This window comes from Plecotus auritus (assembly GCF_963455305.1).
Source record: "Plecotus auritus genome assembly, chromosome: 8".
In the NCBI taxonomy this organism is placed as follows: Eukaryota; Metazoa; Chordata; class Mammalia; order Chiroptera; family Vespertilionidae; genus Plecotus; species Plecotus auritus.
Genome location: NC_137782.1, coordinates 50083054 through 50098750, shown reverse-complemented (window position 1 = coordinate 50098750; position 15697 = coordinate 50083054). Strand labels below are relative to the sequence as shown.

At 39.8% G+C, this 15697-nt stretch overlaps 1 protein-coding gene across 3 annotated transcripts in view; it reads left to right on the top strand.

Annotated features, from left to right (window-relative positions):
• CDH7 (cadherin 7) overlaps positions 1-15697 on the top strand; it is a 233439-nt gene that overhangs the window by 105505 nt on the left and 112237 nt on the right. The window lies entirely within an intron of this gene.

Below are 15697 nucleotides of genomic sequence, written 5' to 3'. Positions count from 1 at the left end.
TCTCCCTTGATGCTGTGCCTGATTTGATCCAGGGTTTATTTTTCTCCTCCTGCATTATGGCAGTTTCCCAGGCTCTTATCATCCCAATCCCTCAGTACCACAGAGTAAGCTCTTTGAAAGAAAATATGAGTGTAGCCCAGTTCAGCTTAAAGTAAGATTTTCATTGCTCCCCAAGACTAAAATCACTGGCATTCTGTGACCTAGCTGTTCCCTCCCAGCTCAATCTTATCTGTCTACTTCCAGAGTGTACTTGACCCAGACTGCGTGGGCTGATCTTCCTTAGACTCAGCCTGCTTTGTCTTGCTCCTTCTGCCTGAATCCCCCTCACCACTTCTAGCAAGTGGTAACTCCATTTTCTATTCAATACTCACTTCTTTTGCTTCTGAGTCCAGGTTGAGTGTGGTACCTATGGGCCTCATGACCTATGTATAACAGTCCAAAAGCATCCTTCATCTCTCTCCTGTAGTGGACTCCTGCTTTTGGAGGTAGGGCACAAGCATTATCCTATATAATAAAAGCCTACGTGGCGTCACACCCCCGCGCAATGCCCTCATGTCATCACAAGTAGCTGGCAGGGGAGGGCAGTTTGGGGCGATTGGGTCGGCAGGGGAGTGGTTAGGGGGCAATCAGGCTGGCAGGCAGAAGCAGTTAGGAGCCAGCAGTCCCAGATTGTTAGAGGGATGTCCGACTGCCAGTTTAGGCCCGATCCCTGTGGGATCAGAAACTGGCAGTCTGACATCCCCTGAAGGATCCCAGATTGGAGAGGGTGCAGGCTGGGCTGAGGGGAACCCCCCCCCCTCAGTGCACAAAATTCGTGCACTGGGCCTCTAGTTAAAGTATAATTGACATACAATATTATACTGGTTTCAGGTATACCAACAGTGATTCAATATTTATATTCCTGACAAGGTGATCACCATAATAATTCTAATAACCATCTGTCACCATATAAGTTATTACTACAATATTGGCTATTTTCCCTGTGCTGTACATTACATTCCCATGACTTACGATTTTATAACTGAAAGTTTTTACTTCTTATTCCCTTTCACCATCCTCTCACCCACTCCTGTACGTCAACCATCAGTATGTTGTTTTCTGTATCTGTGAGTCTGTTTCTATTTTATTTATTCCTCTCAGTCCATCCATGTTGTCGCAAATGGCAAGATATTTTTATGGGTAATAGTCTGTTGTTTGTGTGTATGTATACATATAACATTTTCTTTATCCATTCATCTATCAGGAGATACCTAGGTTGCTGCAATGAATATAGGATGCAAATAGTTTTTCAAATTACTGTTTTGTATTCTTCAGATAACTACTCCAAAATGGAATTTTGGGATCATATGGTAGTTCTGTAGTGACTGCACCAGTTTATATTCTTACCCACAATGCATGAGAGTTCCCTTTTCTTCAAAATCTCACCAACACATATTTGCTGATTTATTAATAGGCGGTCTGACAGATGTGAGGTTCTACCCATTGTGATTTGCATTTCTCTGTTTATTAGTGATGTTGAGCATCATATAATATGTCTACTGGTCATCTGTATATCTTCTTTGGAGAATGTTCAGGTCCTCTGTTTAATTGGATTTTTTTTATGTTGTATGAGTGCTTTATATATTTTGGATATTAACCCCTTCTTGGCTATAGATTAACTTACCATATATGTGTGGGCTAATTTCTGGGCCTTCTATTCTTTTTCATTGATCTAAGTGAATGTTTCTATGTCAGTTTGAAATCAGGGAATGTGATACCTCTGCTTTGTACTTTTTTTCAAGATTGCTTTGGTTACTCCATGTTTTTTGTGGTTCTACATAAGTTTTAGGATTATTTGTTCTAGTTGTAAAAGCCCCTTGGTATTTTGATAGAGATTTCATTGAATCTGTAGCTTGCTTTTTAGGTAGTATGGACATTTTAACAATATTAATTTTTCAGTCCATGAACATGGTAAATCCTTCCATTTATTTGTGTTGACATCAGTATTTTTCATCAAAGTATTATAGTTTTCAGAATACAGATCTTTTGCCTCCTTGGTTAAATTTATTCCTAGTCATTTTATTTTTGATGCAATTTTAAATGTGATTTTCTTAATTTCTCTTTCTGATATTTCATTATTAGTGTACAGAAATGCCACTAATTCCTGTATATTAATTTTGTATCCTGCAACCTTACTGAATTTGTGCCATAATAGTTTTTAGGGTTTTCTATAATATGTCATCTGTTAATTATGATAACTTTACCCCTTCCTTTCTAATTAGGATGCCTTTTATTTCTTTTTGGATTGATGTAGTTAGAACTTCCTGTACTAGGTTGAATAAAAGTAGTGATAGTTGGCAACCTTATCTTATTCCTAATCTCAAGGGTTAAACTTTTAGCTGTTCACTGCTGAGTATAATGCTAGCTGTGAGTTTGTCATACATGTCCTTTATTATGTTGAGATAAGTCCCTCCTATTCCGGCTTGGTAAAAACTATGAATCAAGCTTGCAAATGGCACAGGTTAATAGCCCTGAAGCCATATAAGGGCTCATGAAAGAAAATGAGAATGTATAATTTTTAGACTCTTTCTAAATATACAAAAAAAAAATTGCGGTAGAGATTTTGGTTAAAATTCAGTTAAAGTTTTAAATGATATCATCTAATTTATTTTAATCACTTACTTGCATTTTATCAATTACAAATATTTACTTAATCCTTGTGACTATAAATAATATAGTGGATTCATATGCAGAAATTCAGATTTTGGCCTTCTGTTTCTAGGAATCTGCATATACCTCTGATTCTATAGCTCAGATCCAGAATAAATGATAAGTTAACTTCTCTCATCCTTTAGATCTAAGCTTAGATGTCACTTCCAATGACATCCTTCTGTGATCACACCTAGACCAGTACCCTGCATTTTTTCTACTTGAAACATTTCATTTGCATCAAATGCACATACATAAAATCTCATAGCCCATAAAGCAGGTGTGTTCTGATACATGCTTACCTCTGAGCCTTTACTCATCCAGTAGGAGTAACCACAGCATTTTCTGCCCTTAGTTTCAAACATGCCATCTTGTTCCTGAAACATTCTTCTTGCATCCCTTCACCTGGCATTTATGCCCCAGTGGTACCTTTCCAGAGGGAATGGCCTCACACCATGATTTTTACATAGAACCTTTGGGGCACATATCACAATTTGTAAATAGGTTTGTTTGCTTTACACAAATAAAGCACCTTGAGAATTGTGATCTTAATTTATTTTCAGAGCCTAGCATAGAGCATATAGGAGGAAAATATTTTGGGATGAATTTGGGTATTTATCACACTCTACTGTTTATTTTACTGCATTTTTCATATATATTTAAACCTCATTTTTTCATTATCCTATCATCCAATAAATAGAATAGATAATTAACTAAATCAACGGGGAGTTATCAAAATCACATGCAAGTTCATGGTAAAGCTTGTTTCTGTGCATCAGCTGTGACTCAAATTTTAGCAAGGCCCCAAGGAATTTGAATTGAATTTATTATACAAGTTCACAATATGACATTATTTAAAAAAGCCAAATAATCCTTACTAGGTATAACACTATTTAAACATTTTACAAATACTATAAACCCACTTAATCTTCATTAAGTTGCTATGGGATAGTTCCTTTGAGGTGAGTTTTATTTATTATATCTATTTTGGAGAGGAAGAAACTGAGGCAGGTGGAGAGAAAATACATCACCTTAGTAACCAATTTTTAGTAATATTTATGCAAATTAACATTATAGAAAAGAACAGCAGAGTTAAAAAATAGAAAGTTATCAAAAGGTTAAGTTCTAATTGCACACTGATGTGTGTAATTATTTATAATAAATTGCTGAAATTGTATACAGATTGTGCTGGCAGATTTTTCATTTAGAAAAGGTCATATCAGTTAACACCTTATAGATGCAGTAGTAATTGTAGTGTAATTGCTGTTTTGCTGTTCAATATGTCATTTGGCAATACAGTTTTATAGTAGCGTTCCTTAGGACCATATGCAATTAAATTTTTTTCTAGTATTTCTAAATCTTTGTTTCGATCTGTTGTCCAAAAGAAATATATCATGATTAAAAAGTGTGAACCAGATTCGTAATTTAAACTTTTCAAGGATACTCATTAAGCAAAAATGAAACAAGTGAAGTAAATGCGAGTGATATTTTCTTTAAAGCAGTATAAGCAAACTATTATTTTAACATATATGCAATATGCAATAAAAACATTTCACTTTTGTACAAAAATTAAGTCTTCAACCTCACATGTGTATTTATGCTTCCAGCATATCTCAATTCAAAATGGTCACATGTAGCTGATGCCTAACAAAGAGTTGGACAGATCTTTTGTGATTAATAAGAAATTCTGATAGTGCATACTGACCATAGAGAAAATAGTGTTTTTCTTGATGAAGGCGCATCTTTTAAGTTTCACCTCAGTGCCATCTCTTCCATGAAAATTTCTCTGAGCACCCTGGCCAGAACATACTTCCCATACATATTCTCCTAGCATTTACAATAATAAAAGAAAAACATGCAAATTAACCATCACTCCACTACACCACCAGCCAATCAGGAGCAAGTATGCAAATTAACCCAACAAGGATGGCGCGGCCACGGAGCTGGAGTGAGCAGGAGGCTTGGGTTGCCCCCGGCGATGGAGGAAGCCAAGCTTCCAGCCCGCCCTGGCCTCTGCTCAAGGCTACAAAGTTTCAATTATAGAAGATAAATCCCAGATACCTGCTTCCAGCCAGCCCTGGCTTCCACTCAAGGAGGCACTAAAAAAAAAAACAACCCTTACCCAAGCTGGCCACACCCCCATGGGGTGAGGGTCCCCGCTGGGGGGGCTTGGCCAGCCTGCAAACAGCCATCAGCCCCTCACCCAGCCTGGCCAGGCACCCCAGTGGGGACCCCCAACCTGAAAACAGCCCTCAGCCCCTCACCCAGGCTGTAGGACATCCTTCGAGGGATCCTATTTTGGAGAGGTTGCAGGCCAGGCTGAGGGACACACCCCACTCCCATGCATGAATTTCATGCACCAGGCCTCTAGTATGTTATATTACCATATAGTTAGCGCATTATATAATAATTTATTTCTTCTTATACAAAATATTGAACTTCTTAATGGCAAGAATATCTTCAGTCACAGAACCTTTCCTGGACTTTAACAAATATTTATTGGATGCATACTTAGCATCAAGTATTGTTCTATGCAGAATAAAAACCACTGTCCTTATAGGGCTTATACTTTTAGCAAATCAGTGGTCAGTAGAAAATATTGTTGAATTAAAATTGATCCTTTACACTTTTGGTGTCAGTCTCTAAACAACTGGATAAATGTAAGGAAGTGATATTTAACAGGTATACATATATAGTCTTAAAACAAAAATCTTTTTAGGGTAGAAAGGAAGTGGCTTGATAGCTCACATGACTGGGCTGTTTTAAATGAATCCCAGACTCAACATTTGAAATATGTAAAAACATAATTAAATGCATTAAGGAAAATTGTCCCTCTTTAAGTAGCTTTATCTAGCAGTGGTATCATTTTGTACCACATCCACGGATTTCTGCCTGGTGCTGGGTACCAAAATTGGATATTGAGAATTCTGACATTTGCAAGCATAGAAAACTCAGTGCAGGGGATTCGGGGTGACAATGAGGTGTTGAGCTGAGAACTACACTATAAGTTATGTTACAACAAATCTGGATGACTTTTAAGAAGATAAGACACTGGATGACTTTTAAGAAGATAAGACACTTGATGACAGCAGTTTAGTGGAGAGAAGGGCTTCTTTTTTTTTTTTTTAAATATATTTTATTGATATTTCACAGAGAGGAAGGGAGAGGGATAGAGAGCTAGAAACATCGATCAGCTGCCTCCTGCACACCTCCCACTGGGGATGTGCCCGCAACCAAGGTACATGCCCTTGACCGGAATCGAACCCGGGACCCTTCAGTCCGCAGGCCGATGCTCTATCCACTGAGCCAAACCGGTTAGGGCGAGAAGGGCTTCTTAATTGGAGGGCCAATGCTGCTATGGTTAACCTCTAGGAAGCTGGTTAGGAAAGCAGGAATGAAATGCGTACTTTGAAGATGACTAAGCAAAAACCATGTTCCTGTTTATATATCTGTTATAGACCACAGAGAAGTTGAGAATGAAGGGGCCCGCTAGTTTGATATTTTTTTATATTTTTCTCCATCTTTTATTTCTCTCAGTTTTGGGAGAATGCTGCTATTCTGGGAAGTTTCTTTATACCTGTGTATCTTTACCTTCTTACATGAACTGCATTATGATTTGTGCTATATGTGCAGATATTCTACAAAGATTGAGCTGTGTGGATGCAGGGGTTCTCTTTTATGGTTTTGCCACTACCTAGCACTATTTCCTACCATATTGGGATACTCAGTGAACATTGACTTGAATGTTATGAAACTGAGTTATAAAACCAGAAATTTAGGGCAGCATCATGCTTTTTCTGCTGCAATCGCATCCTAATTATTTTTCTAACCCCCACTCCTTAAAACCTGTTGGTTCTTGGGCCTGCCATCACTTCCTGGTGCTTCCATCTCCCACCTCATCTCCTTCCTCATGCTCAGCTCTCCAGCTGCACTGCCTTAAACCTTCGCTTATCAATTGACTGTGCTGAGAATAATCTCCCTTATCACATCTGCACCCCCATCCCAGCCGCACTTAAATCTCTTTTGTCTGGACCCGTTTTCCCTAATATGTATCTTTAAAAGATCATATTTCCCACTTTGGGAAAAATACATTTAGTTGTCTTATTAGTTAACTAATATGTGTCTGTCCCATTTAATTGTAAGTCCAGGAGAAAATGTGTTATGCCTGCCTCTATGTGCAACATTGTTATCATACCTAATGCATATACTAAATGGTTAACACATATTTGTTAACTGGATATGTAAAGCCACAATCAGCCAGCACAATATATGTGCCACATGTCTAGACTTCAACTAGACCTGCTCTTTCCTCGGTCTCCACTTAGAATTATATTTCATATGACAGAAAAGACAGATGATAAAAGCACTTAAACTATATAATTTTGTACATACTTAGATCAGGAAATAGCTTTTAATATAGAGATTATCTCTGTAGATCCTGAAGAGCAGTTAATACTTATTCTACATAAAGGTTAAAATTTATTGTTATACATGCTCTAGTATTTAGAAAAAAATACTCCCCCAAGTCATTGAAATGTTAAGCACTTCACATTGCTTCAGGCAAGATTGGGGAATGAGAAAATCCATAAATATCAGTATCCTTAATGTGTATTTTATCTATGGGTGCTCTGGTGTTTCACCTTTATTGAACACTATACTTGAGCATCAAAAGTCAACTTTATAGGTAATGTGAAAATGTTTTCAGTAAAATACAAAAGATAATTGTTTTATACATACACATAGGAATTAGGAGCACCAACCCCCCGGTGCAGTTGAAAATCCACGTATAATTTTTTTGACTCCCCAAAAACATAACTACTAATTGCCTGCTGTTGATTGGAAGTCTAACTGATAACATAAACCGTTAACACATATTTTGTATATATGTTGTATTCTTACAATAAAGTAAGCTTGAAAAAATGTTAAGCAAATCATAAGAGAAAATACAGTACTATATTTATAGATACTATAAGTTCATGCTGCCTTAGACAAATTAATCATCTCTTAATACTTACATCAATATTGTCTTATATGCTACAAAACACTGTAGATTTTATATATATTACTACCACTAGACATCAAAAATGGAAAAATAATTTACTTGTTTTTAGGTATAATGATCATGTGTTCATAACTAAGAAGCAGCAATATGATGACATTATGGTAGCCTAATCAATTGTTATAAAATTTTTATGGCATACACTATTACAGTCATATTCATAATACAGTATTGGGAAGATTGTTATATTTTTTAAAAAACAGTTACCTGTAGTGATAGGTTAATATGCTGTTTCCCCAATTATGAGTGAGGCATACTGTACAGTAGTGTAATTTTTGAAAGCAAAGTTATATAAACTAGTAAGAAAAATAACACATTATTAATTTTTATGAAACACATTATTAATTTTTATGAAACATCACACACTTTATGCCTGGATAGTCATTCCACTTCAAGGATTGCACCTAATCTTCTACATAATGAATACTTAGGCGATGGTGATGATGACACAAAAACATTTCTACCGTTATTTGCTCTCCACACAAAGACAGACACACACAACAGATACATTAATTATATGGCATGATGACTTCGGATGACCCTAATGGTCTTCACGTTGAGTAGGCTGAGGAGGAGGGCTGGTCTTGCTGTCTCAAGGTGGTGGAGGCAGATCACTCAGTGTAAACATGGAAATACACATCATTTCTGTCTGATTTACTTACTTTTTCACTTCTTTTTTTTTTTAAATATATTTTATTGATTTTTTACAGAGAGGAAGGAAGAGTGATAGATAGTCAGAAACATCGATGAGAGAGAAACATCGACCAGCTGCCTCCTGCACACCTCCCACTGGGGATGTGCCCGCAACCAAGTTACATGCCCTTGACCGGAATCGAACCTGGGACCTTTCAGTCCGCAGGCTGACGCTCTATCCACTGAGCCAAACCGGTTTTGGCCTTTTTCACTTCTTTAAAAATGTTTCTACGTGGCACCACTCCTCCTTTTCACCCTTTGCTTTAGTTCCAGGCCCTGCATCACCAAAGGGCCCATGTCCTAAAAGAAGCCAGAGCTTCTTGAGTCATCAGGACCTTCTTCTGGGTTGTCAGTTTATTTCTGGCTCTGCTGCTTCTTGATTTTCTTCCTTGCCATCTGGCACTGGTTCAGGTTCACTCCTATCATCTTCTGTTAATTCCTCTGCTGTGGTGTCTACTAGCTTTCGAACTTCAATATCCGTATCTTCAAATCCTTCAACGTTTTTGGTTATATCCCCAGTCTCTGTCAGCTTTCCTTCACTGGCTCTGTCATAATTGCTCTGAATCTTTGCACCACATATGCACACAGTTTCTCCAGCAGGAATTTATTGTTTGGGGCATGATGACTTTCATAGCTCCGGCATCATCAATGGTGTGATCCTTTCTGCCTTTCATGATTTTTCTCTCTACTTAGGTTCTCTTCCAGGGCTTTGTCAATCCTTTCCATAGAATGCCATGAATAACAAGCCTTAAAGGTCCTTCAGACCTCCTGATCTAGAAATGGAATCAGAGACATTGTGTTTGGGGGCAAGTAGACCACCATGACACCTTTGGTGTTGAATGCACAAAGTGCTGGGTGGCAGGGGCATTGTCCAATATCGAAAGAACTTAAAAGGCAGTCCCTTACTGGCCAGAACCTCCTGACCGCAGGGACAAAGCATCAAGGGAACCAATATAGAGAAAGAGTTCTCATTGTCCAGGTTGTCTTGTTATCCAACCAAAAGACTGGCAGCTGATGTATCTCTTTTTCCTTCAAGATTTGTGGGTGAACAGCTTTATAGATAAGTGCAGTCTGGATTATAAACCTTACTGAATTTGCACAAAACAAAGTTAGCCTATCTCCTTCTGCTTTAAATCCTGGTACTTGCTTCTCTTCCTTACTAAGAAATGTCCTATGTGGTATTTTTCCTCCCAAACAGGGCACTTTTGTCTGCTTTTAAAAACCTCTTCAGTCAGGTACTCCTTCTCCTCAATGATTTTTTAATGGGGTCTGGGAGCTATTATGCTGCCTCTTGGTCGGCAGAGCTGCTTCTGCTGTTACCTTGACATTTTTGAAGCCAAACCTCTTCCTAAGATGATCAAACCATCATTTGCTGGCATTTCCTTCCCCAACTTTGGATCCTTCACTTTTCTTTTAACTTCTCATAAAATGACTGCTTTTCTAAAATCGTATCAGTCTCTAGGTATGCCTTTCTTATCACAATACTAGAGGCCCGGTGCATGAGATTTGTGCACTGGGGGTAGGGGAGTGTCCCTCAGCCCAGCCTGCACCCTCTCGCAGTCCGGGACCCATTGGGGATGTCCGCCTGCCGGCTTAGGAGATTGGGCCTAAGCCGGCAGACAGACATCCCTCTGGCAGTCCGGGACGCCTCGCTCCTTACCACCTACCTGCAGCAGAGGCGGGAGAGGCTCCTGCCACCGCTGCTATGCTTGCCAGCTGTGAACCTGGCTTCTGGCTGAACGGCACTCCCCCTGTGGGAGTGCACTGACCACCAGGGGCAGCTCCTGCATTGAGCATCTGCCCCTGGTGGTCAGTGCATGTCATAGTAACTGGTTGTTCTGCCGTTCGGTTGATTTGCATATTATGCTTTTATTATATAGGATTGTGGCCACATAAAAAGCTGCATTTTTAATAAAAGGTATTGCATAAAGGTTTTTCGCAAAACACAAGGTTTTCTTACCTGCTGTAATACCTTTATACATTTCCTGTTGTGTTTTTTTCTATAATACTGGATTCATTTATCTTGAGATGGTAAGCAACCACACAGCTACTGACCACAACCTAAGGAACATATCATGACTTCTCTCTGCTTCTTGGGACTGATTTCTCCATTTCTAATGGCATTTCTTATGGGTCCCACAGTGATTTTCAAGGTGTATGGTATTACAATAAACATGGAGGAAAATGTGTAAGAATTGTGACAGATCATGTTTCACTAATTCACAGTGCTCTCATGGAGATGAGTAGCATCGTACGGCGTTTTAAGCAGAGGCTCATAGCACTTGGGCTTACCGCAAAAGCAACAAAAGGTGGCTATGAAATTATTGCAGTAGGAATACAGCTACTTTTATGCATTTATGGTCTAATATGCATATTCATATTTGTTTACATTTCTCAGTTCAAATGGTGCCATGCACAGTGTTTGTGTTTAAGTTTGGTAAATTTCAAATGTACATAATAGATTTTTTGTTTTATGGTAGTAAATGATAAAATAGCCTAGAATCGACACATTTTATACATTTACTGGAGACCCGATGCATGGGATTCGTGCACTACTGGGGGACGTGGCCTGCAGGGATGGGCACGCTGTGGGAGTGCCACTCATCCCAGTCAGCCAAGCGGCTGTGGACCCGCCCTCTGAGCAGCTGCTCCCTGGTCTGGCATCTTCTGTGGAACCAGAGCACCCGCCTCTCAGGGGACCCGGTTGGGGCCGGGCCCAGGGATAATAATAGCACTGAGAGGCGGCAAAGTAGGCCTCAGTCCTGTGGCGACCATGAACCTGCCTCCCAGCCTTCAGGGTCAGCTCTGCGAGCCCGGTGGTGGTGCTGCGTGGCCTGTGGGTGTCTGGAGGAGGTGGCAGAGAGTGAGGAGGAGGAGCCCGGGGCGAGGAGGCGATAATTGCAGCCTGGGTTCCTGCCCATCAGCCCGGGGTTCGCAGTGGGAGCAGCCGCTCATCTTGGTCAGCCCAGCAGCGCTCCCACTGTGGTAGTGCACCGACCACTAGGGGGCAGCTCCTGCGTTGAGCGTCTGCCCTCTGGTGGTCAGTATGCATCATTGCAACTGGTAGACAGGTCATTCCACCATTCGATTGCTGGGCTTTTTTATATAGGATGATGTACTTTTTTTTTTTTTTTTTTTTTAGCATTTTATACTACATTTGTGACTTTTTTCAAATTTTCATAAATCTCCAAAGATTTTCCCAAGATTCAAAAAATCTACTTATGACTTCCAGTCAAGATAGTGGAATAAGTAATTGCTGGGCTTGCCTCTTCCCATGAGCACAACAAAATTACAACTGAAATATTGGACAAGCATAATTGAGAACCACCTGAAGACTAGCTGAACAGAACTTCTTTAACTCGGGATATAGAGAAGTCTGTTGGGGGATGGGATGTAGAACAGGCTGGTCCTACATCCACTTGTGACAATTAAGAATCGGAGTTATATCTCAGCTGTGGAGGTTCCCACTGAGGAGCAAGTAGTCCCACCTTATCCCAGTGCACAGTGCTGGGAAGAGGATTCCTCATAACTTCTTGCTGTGAAAACTAGTGGGCTACTGGAGACCCAGGCATTCCTCTTGAGGGGCCCCAAACAGACTTGCTCACTTGTAAACTCACTCATTCTTGTCCCCAACACAAAAAGTGCGAGGGATATATGGGGAGAAACTGAAGGGGGAGGTCTGGAGGGGATGAGGATGGCTCTCTCTAGGGACAGAATTGCTGGCTGTCACCCTTCTTCCTTTGTTGAGCCCTTCCACCTCTCAACCAGTAGGCGTATGCCAAATCTGAGCTCTCTATTACCTGGCTAACAGGTTTCTCCACCCTGGTAATTCCTGATACCTCACCCCACTCAACTCGCATTCCCAGCGAGAGCTGCTTCCAGTGGATTCTCCACACTAGAGGCCTTCCTCAGCTCGTGCTGTGGACTTTCCTAAAATCTCTTAAAGGTCCCCAGATGAGCACTGGCTGGCCTCATCGTGTCTTGTACCTCTTGTTAAGCCACTCCAAGCCTGACGCAAGTGATGAAGGGTCTCAATTTTCATTGTAATTCCCAACTGTGAGCTGCAGCCAGTGTTAGCTCAGAATGTAGCTTCAACCAAGCGGGCACAAACCTGGCATAAGTGGCAGCTGACCTCAACTCACGTTGTGATGCTCACCAAAGGATTAAGGCCTGGCACTAGTGACATCTGGTCTCGGTTCACAGCATAGTCCCTCCGAAGCAGTTCCAGAACCAACACACCCAGTGGCCGGCTGCAGACCGCACCAGCACACCACCTAACCAGCTGCACCAATGACACACACTAAGGGTGGATTTCATTGTCAACACAGTCCTGCTAAAGCGACTCCCACTCTGTTGTGCCAGCCCTCATAGTCAGTCAGTACCACCCACTGATGTGCCAACAGCAATCAAGGCTCAACTACACAGCAATCAAGGTTCAACTACACCAGGGGAGCACACACAACCCAGACAAGGGAAACAACTGGAGCCCCCAGCTCAGGTGAACAGGGAGACTAGCCAATGGGTCTCATAGGACAACTACTACATACGCCACCTTGCCAAGACTGGGAAAAGTAGCAAATCTACCTAATACATAGAAATAAACATGAGGAGGCAGCCAAAAGTAGGAGAAAAAGAAACATACAGTTGTATTGTGACATTCTTTTGAGCTAATAAAGCTGTTGTCATTACCATAACCTGCATGTCTTTTTCTATACAAACAATTGTAAATTGCCCACCCCTGTACAATGGAATATTACTCAGCCATAAAAAGTAATGAAATTTTGTCGTTTGCAGCAACATGGTTGGACCTAGGAGGTATTATGCTAAGTGAAATAATTGAGACAGAGAAAGAAATACCATATTATTTCACTTATATGTGGAATCTAAAGAACAAAATAAACAAACAGAAGCAAACTCATAGATACAGAAAAATTGATGGTCACCGGATAGGAGAGGGGTGGTTGCATGGGTGAAAAAAAATTAAAGGGAATAAATATTGCCAGTTATAAAAAGTGTTAGGGATGTAAAACACAGCACAGGGAATAGTCAGTAATACTGTAATGACTATGTTTGGTGTCAGTAGACTTACTGGGGTGATCACTTTGTAAGTCATAAATTTCTAATCACTATGTTGTATACCTAAAACTAAAAATGTCACCTGTAATTGAACAATTAAAAAAATTAAAATTTCATGTACAGTTGTTCAAGGGTCAGATGTGTGTAAGAGAGAAAGATTCATTGTAATTATATGAAGGAAAGGGAATTGAGAATTTTGACATCTTCTGCCTACTTTAACATTGACTTAAAGAGCATCTAATTATTACATAATTCTTAACGTCTTCATATCTTCATTCACTTTTATGCCCTTTTATACTCAAATGGACATGTGTCCCCCCTGTTTTTGTCCTCCCCAATATGTGTAACAGATTTCTCATTTTCACCTGCCTCCACCTGTCCACCCATCATGAACCCCTTTGATACTCACCTGTCCTTCTGTCTTAATCTGTCTGATTTCTCAATAAGAAGTCTTATTTGGTCCCACTTTCCTTCTGTTATAATTACTTTTTTCTTTGTGGAACTATGTAAAGAGTTTCAGAGACTCAAGTTATATACCTAAATCTATTCTATTTATCCCTATGTTTTAAAACTTACTGATGTGTCTTTTTCTGAATTAGCAATTGCCACTTGAGCTCTCGGCTTGTAACCCCATTACCTTCAATGGAGACACTGAACTCAGAGTGTTAGAGAGGTGCACAGGCTGAAGCTGACAGAGGGAGGTGGTATGTCTCACCCCAATTCTTGCATTTTATGACAGTGACCATAGGCAGGTTGTTTCACATGTCTGAGACAACAATTGAATATAAAATACTGTACCTTGTGTATAGACCTTCATTTCTTACCTTACTGCCCTTTCTTTCTCCCACTTCATCTTTAGTTCACAGTGGGCATATATTTGGTACACTTCCAACTTCGCTTAACTAATCCTGTTCTTCATTTTGTTTTGATCGAAGGAGAAATGTGATGTCTTCACTTGCTGTGTTCGTGGAATTTTGAATTAATTTTATCACGATGAAAAAACCCTCTCTTGCTCACCAAGGGCCTGGCAGTCAGCTAGCTCTACTTACATTATTCCCCAGACTCTTTACCTCTGGAATCAACCCTGTGAACACTGAAGTTGTCTGTAATTACCATGATAGCTAGGCTCATTTAATTTAAGTTACTTGCCCAAGGTCACACATCTAACATGTGGCAAAGGCTGGACTTTTATCCAAAGTCTTCCCAACACTAAAGCTTCATATTAGGGTAAGGTCCATGGCAGAATGTTATAATAGTGGTAATGGAGCTGTAACTTTGTCATGGACCTTGAGAACCACAAGGTTTTGCAGTGGTGCAAATGAGAATTCTCAGAAGACAAGAGCTGGGAATCCACTTAGCAGGGAAGGGAGGTGAGTACCAGACTGCTTATGGGAACAAATGGAGAAATAATTTGTACACAAGATTTTGGACTACACATCTGACATGAAGCCAGTTGAAGACATTCAAATGTAGTGAGTTGGAGTAAAAGTGAGAATAAGCATATTTGTGCCATAGCAACATGAGAAGGTACTAGAAAAGTCTCAGAAATATATCTCAGTATCTAAATTGTAGGATGTCAGTAAAGCTTACGGTCAGGGTGAAGTGGGAAAAGAAAAGCGGGGGGTTGGGGGGTAGAGGAAAATGCACAATAAACAGTTGGTTTCACAATTATTTCCAAAGAGCCTCAATAAAAATGTCTTCACCAGTCACATCCCTGTTGATGTTTGGAAAAGCAGATAGCAGACAAATACTTTAGAGAGCTACACTTTTCACTGAAGATAAAATTATTCTTTAAAACATATTAAGTACTTGAAGGTTTGCGATTTAAAGCAGATTAAGGTGGAGAATGGAGCATGTTTTATCTCCTAACCATTGCATTTAATTTCTCTGTGCTACATTGATACCCTTCTTCGTGGGTTTTACATTTTTATTTTCAAATGTATTCTTAATTGCCAAAGTAGCACCTTACAAGCTACTTTAAATGTAAGTATTTTAAACTTCTTTTCAAACATATGCTGAGAGTAATGACCCTTTGGACCTTTAAGATCTTCCAAAAAAATCTGGCTGGTGTGATAATTGTTTAAAAACATGTTATTTGTAGACAGATAATTAGTGATAATTCATTAACATATATTTTTAAATTCTAAATTTTTCTACTTTAACTTAATCCAGGGGCCATGA